This window comes from Neolamprologus brichardi, chromosome 10 (genome assembly GCF_056152115.1).
Source record: "Neolamprologus brichardi isolate AB-2024 chromosome 10, ASM5615211v1, whole genome shotgun sequence".
Classification (NCBI taxonomy): domain Eukaryota; kingdom Metazoa; phylum Chordata; class Actinopteri; order Cichliformes; family Cichlidae; genus Neolamprologus; species Neolamprologus brichardi.
Window position 1 is genome coordinate 26030878 of NC_142113.1, and position 6572 is coordinate 26037449.

Below are 6572 nucleotides of genomic sequence, written 5' to 3' on the forward strand. Positions count from 1 at the left end.
CTTTATGTTAATCCCTTGAATGTGTCAGGACTACTTTTACTACTGAAGGAAATGTACAACTACACTGGAAACTGAATTGACAGGTACAATTTATCCTCATGATTGCAGTACTGTATAGGTGACATTATGAAAATGTTTACATTTACATTCTTACCATTGCCCAATCCTCTTGGAGTGAACAAATGACCTTCCCAAGGGTCTCTAAGAACCCATGAGTCGTGAACTACTGGTGCTGAAAGCTGTGTCTACTGAATACAAAATCACATTCACTGCATATAGGGCAATATCGTCCATACAGACCCTATCAGTCTTGTCCACAGACACACCATCGTTGAGCTCAACTTCTTTCTGCAAGCCCCATCACGTCTTCTTGGACATCGGTGGCCGTGAGTCGGCATCAGACGGCATGTTGGCTGGGTACCAGGACACCATGTTCCTAATTGTCCCCAGCAAAAATGCTTGGAAATAAGAAGCAATCTTTGGCAAGATGCCCCTTCTGGAACATGCACTGACAGCCCGCCTATCTATCTTATCTCATTGGCATAAGTGCAACAAAATGAAGCCATTTATCCTCACAGGAAAATTGGAAAAAGTTAGTAAAAGATGACTGATGCATCCTACATTTAAACATATGTTTACTTCACAGCAATTTATCGATTTGAAACCAGAAGGTCAAACGAATTATTGACATTTAAAATAAATACGTAATAATTAGAAGGATACGGTGCATTAAATGTTGCAATTCTATGTAGCTAGATCAGGCCACAACCCGCAGCAATCATACTCATAATTACCATGTGCAATTCTTGCTTCTGTTAAATGTGGATCTAAATTTTATTTATTTGGACGTGCAGGAATCTCTTGCCAACAAGGCAGGATGAGGAAGTACACTGACTTGGTGTCAGTAGCAGTGTAAGAATGAATGTGAGTGGGCATGGGCGGATGTAGATCAATGATAACTAGATTGTTTAAATGATTGAAGGTCAGTGTCTCAGAAGAGGTGGAGGGAAGTGGAACACAGTAGCTGGGGAGGGAAGTGGGTTCACCAGCCAGGACTCTATTGTGCCCAATGACTACAAATTAGTGGAGGTCTGTGGCTAAGTCTTTTATGATGATTAGTCCCTAAGAAGGGGAAGTCTGTGGCTGTCAGTTGTGGGCAATTCGTGGGAGTGTGTGTGTTGCAGGTGTAGGTTACTTGTGGGGTGCTACTACAAAAAGAATAGGGTGACTGGGCTAAGTACCCAGGTGGAAAGAAGTAGCAAAGGGTGGATAAAGGTGATTGACTAATGGTAGAGTTCAGTATCTAAGAATGGATAGAAGGCTCTGGCTATGAATGGACAGAGAAATGGAAGGAGGTCAGCTGCTATAAAATGACGAAGTATGTAAATAAGAATGAATAGAAATGCATGGGTCAAACTGTATGAAGTACTGGAAGAGCTTATCAGCTAGACTTGGCTAGGGTTGTCAAAGTTCAGTGACTAGAAATGGTTGGAAGCTTTGAATCTTTTAAAAATCTGAGTCTAGGAACTGACAGTGGAATGGTAGCTGGGGATGGATGGGAATCAATGGCTAGGAATCATTTGAGTGTCTAGGAATGGACAAATGAACGGTGGGAAGCTAGTAACCATAAATGGATGGAGGTTACTAGATAGAAATGGACAGATACATGGAAAGATATCAGTTATAGTGAAAGAATAGTGAAAGTCCATGGATACAAGTTAATAGAAGTGTCTGGCTCAAAATGTACAAGGTAATGGAAGAGCTCAACAGCTAGGTTTGGATAGAGCTGTCACTGTTCTGTGGCTAGAAATAGTTGGAAGTTAAGAATCTATTAAAAGTCAGAGTCTGGAGTTGACACTGCAATGGTAGGATGGCAGTAGCTAGGAATGGATGGAAGTCAGTGGCTGAGAATCAGTTGAGTATCTAGTAATGGACAAAGGAATGGTGGGGGGTTAGTAGACAGGAATGTGTTGAAGTTACTGGATAGTAATGGACAGACAAATGGTGAGGGATCAGCAGCTAAGAATTGATGGAGGTCAGTGGCTAGGAATTTACAGAGGAGTGGAAGGGGACACTAGGTAAAGATGGAAAACGGTTGGTGGCTAGGATGGAAGTCAACAGCTGTACAAAAGGAAATGGAAAAAGGGCAGTAGCTGTGAATTAAGTAAAGTCATTGTCAGTGCCTCCAAGTCACTGAGGGTTGTCAGTCTGGAAAGATTTAAGGAATTATGAGGTCTGTTTTGAGGAATTATTTAATCAGTGGGTTGAAATGGATAGAGATCAGTTCACGAATGTAAGCTGGAAGTCAATAACTTTGAAATGGAGGTCAGAAGCCAGTAGCCGGGAATGGATTGTGATCATAGTCAGTAATTGGGAATGGATGGCGATAAGAGGTCAATAATCAGTAATCAATTATGACAGCTATTATCTATTATCAGACATATAGCTGCATTAGAAAGGCAGAAACAGAGGGCAGACAGAGACTTTTGTGACATAAGTTCACTTTGGGAATAGCCTACTTATCGTGTATAACCTAATTTAAAATTAATGGGGCCAGTTTTCACGGTTTTGTTGTCTCAGGAGGCATGCTCATCACCGCTCCAAATAGACTCTGCAAGGTGCGCTGGTTGGCCAGTAAGTGGAAATAGGGGCTCTAGACATTGTTTAATGTCTCAATGATGGTGCCATTATGGTTGTGAGCACTGTGTATGTCACCTAAGGCAACATGCCTTCATACAGGTCTACACATCAAAGTAAAATTATCTATATTAGCTTGCACCACCTTCTCAAAGGAAATGACTGCATTTTTTTTCTTTCTTTTTTGTCTTGTGGGATGATGTCCCAGCATAATTAGTAACTAAACATAATTTAAGGCTAAGTGGATAGAGAGCGACATCATCCAAATGATGATTTATAAATTCAATTCTCAGTTGTGAAGTAAATGAACTGAAAATAATACAGTAAAACAGCTGCTAGTTTCACTTCTTTTAAAACATTAAAGTGACTCTACTAGGTCAGCAAAAGGGGCGTGGCAGTTGGTATAATCGTTGCACAGAGTGTGCGCTTGTGGATAAGTGAACTTTGTGGTGTAGGATGTAGCACTTAATGGTATAACTCAAAGATGCATGGCGGGAGAGGGGAGAGAAAGAAAAAGAGCTCTATTCAGACGAGGGTGTGTGTGTGCAAGGATTTATGGTATAGAAAGATGCAGTCGCTGGTTTGGCTTGTTTCTCTGTTCCACACTGAGACATTGTTGCAAACTGTGTAGCTTGATGTTTGAAAAGAAAACCCAGAACATAAGGAATATTACCTCTGAATTATCATGCGAAAAACAGGAATGTTTCTGCAGTGCAGGTGTAACATTGCATTGAGACAGTGTGAAGATTTGGACCTTCTCCAAGCGGTGAAAGAACTCAGCTCTGGTTGTTCCTACAAGGCCTGGCAAGTAAACTACTGGGCGTGCCAATTAATGGGCTTCCGGTTGCACTCAATATAAAACCAACGCTTCTGCCAACCTGCCTGCTGTGGAGCATCTGATTTTAAAGGGCTACACATTAACAGAAGCAGCATGAGTGGGGGATTAAAAAAAAAAAAAAATTGAGTGATAAACACTTCACAGTCCACTGCGTCAGAGATTGGAAGATTTCTCAGTCTTTGATATGCAGCAGGAATTCACTGGAATTAAAACATTTCTCAAGGTGAAGGGAAGAATTAGACACGCGTCCGGTTACAGCTTTCTCATACTGATAAGGCTTTGCCTGCGACTTTACAGCTCGCTCCGATTATTCCACTGAGCTGCATTAGCAGATTGGTTCTGGGCTCCATATCTCGGCTCAGAGTGATGACAAGTGTCAGTTCACTGTCAGGAAGAGAGGGAACCACTGCTCCCGTTCTCACCCCTGCTGTCAGGGTTTGAGGAGGATGATTTGTCACCACCAGTGTCTGTGTATATGCTTCATTACTGCGGGTTCAAGCTGTGACTGTGAGAGTACATTACCAAGAACTCAGGCAAGTACCTTCATGGCTCTGTGGGCAAAAAAGAAGGAATCGAAAATAAGATTTGTTCAAAGTGTGTATCATTTTTGATGTGCTGTACTGTTCTGCCCTCATTCTCCTGTAATTCATATAGGCCTCAGTTTAACTAGAACATTACTAACAGAGATGCAGTGGTCTCTAAGGAAATGGGTGTTTTAAATGGAAGCCTTAGAGTCATTGAAAGAGTGGAGTAGTCGCATGTATGTGTGTGAACTACAACACAGTGTTTTCTGACCATGTTAGTATGTAAGATGCTTGGTCCATAATTTGATCTAGACTAAAATATATAAACTACTGGCTACAATTGTAGCGACCAGATGATGACTCCAAATGTCTACATTGTCTCATGCAAATTATCTCTGCTGATCACAAAATGACAGGAACGCTCATGTGGTTATCAAAATATCATGCAGGGAAAAGGGCAAAAATAATCCTTATGGTCTGCATCTAGTTAAGTTCCTTAAGAGAGGTCTGTGATTTTTTTTTAATGATTAAAATATATTTTTCGCTCAAGTAAATTATATCCATCTTATAAAAATAACTTCAAGTTAAAAATCACATTCGGTGGAAAACCAAAGCCTCTTTAGTGGGAATCGAAAAATTTTTATTTTTGAGAAAAACTCAACCAGTCCAGTTAGCTTCTATCAAAAGATTGTAGGGAAAAACAAATAAACAAACCCCAAAACAATGGCCTAAAAGAGACAAAAGTTCTGCAGAGCTGTGGGATTTGTTACTATGACTGATACAGGCAGTCACGTGATCTATAGTTAGTAAATAATTCAATAACAACATGTTATTGATCCATTGTGAGCTTTTTTTTTTTTTTTGTTTCTCCTGATGTTGTGTATGGCTGTGTTCCTCTTACCTTCACCTACATAAAACTCATGATGTGTATTGATTTACTGTGTGTTCACCCTGCTTGGGTATTACAGTTGGTGCATTTTACAGCCATCGAGGCCCCACAGGACACCAGAATGTGAGTATAGGCCCGAACAGCAAATATGTTTCTCGAATGTAAAACGGCTCCAGTTGATACCCTCCACTGAATTTTCTCGCGGTGGAGAGGGGCTTTAAGATGAGATTACTGATGGATGGGGCTGCTGCCTGTTCACACTTCTGGAGATTAATGGCTGCATGGCTTCATGTCCTGTATAGTAATCCATTTGTGGGACACTGCATCATTTTCTGACAGCTGAATTAGGGTTCTGTGTGATTGCTCACCTTAGTTTACAGCACAAAGGCTTGGAACATCATATCCTGTGAAAAGGACAGTGACATTTTTCCTTATAAGACTGTTATGCAATGGATACACATTTCAGTCTACACACGGTGAAGTGAATTGTCAGAGGTTCTCCATTCCACAGACGAAATTAAACTATCCTAAAAGAAAACACAGATTATCGCGAAAAGCAGGAGTCTTTGATGATTTTCATGACCGGACTACAACCAGTAGTGAATTGGTTCCAACGCTAACGTTATGCTGAACATTTTGATGGTTTTCTTAAGTCAAAATGGATGTGCTGTTTTTTGTTTTGTTTTTTTGATTAGGGCATTAAATAATGTTAAAAATGTTCATTTATAAATATGTGCACTCTGTGACACAAATACCTCTTCTCCACTGGCACACTGCACATCTGGATCTGGTTCTAGCTTCTGAGAGTGAGCTTACAGCTACTTGTTTTTCTCCCAAATATAATTTGGCTCCTAAAAAAAGAGGCTTTGGTCTTCCCCTGAAAGAAAATCCCCAGGGCTGTGATTTATAACTGTAAGGTTGTTTTTTTTTGTCGTTGTTTTGTTTGTTTGGTTTTTATAAATGAATATCATTTACTTAAGCTTAAAAATATATTTTGTTCACCCCCCAAAAAATTCACAAATCTCTGTTAAGTCCCAAACTTAACTCTATGCAACCCAATCAAGCTTAAGTGCAAAGCTACTACCACAAAGACCCATTTTTCCAGCTGTACAAGCAGAAGCAGGGAACTACACTACCTGACCGATAAATAAATAAATAAATGAATAAATAAATTATCTGGAACTCTGGGTTCATCAACATTATGTGTCCCAAAATGAGGTCAACTAACTGCCTCCTTTTCTTCCTTTCTCCTGGTCTGTCACTTTAACCCATGACACACTTTCTTCACTACAAAAGCAGTAAATTCTTTAAAGATTTAAACGTCTTTTTAAAGTAAGGTCTTATATTGCCATGAATACAAAAACAGCACACTGTCTTATTGAATCACACTGTTGTATTAATCCCCCAGCTACAAACAGTCCCCAACAAATGCACCATTTAGTCCTGCTGGAGTAATGTTTTCGAAAACTCCAGTGCGCAGCTGTTTTAGGAAAATTATTGAACCTAATAAGCCTGGAGTACAGACATAATGGGGAAATCTCAGTGCACCAAGAAAGAAACGAACATATTTTGATGCCAGAAGAAAATCAGAACATTACCATAATGCTGATTCTTTATCTCTACATTACTCTGTGAAAGGGCTAAGTTGTAGTGATAAGCCTCAAGATTTATTAGTATCCTGCTG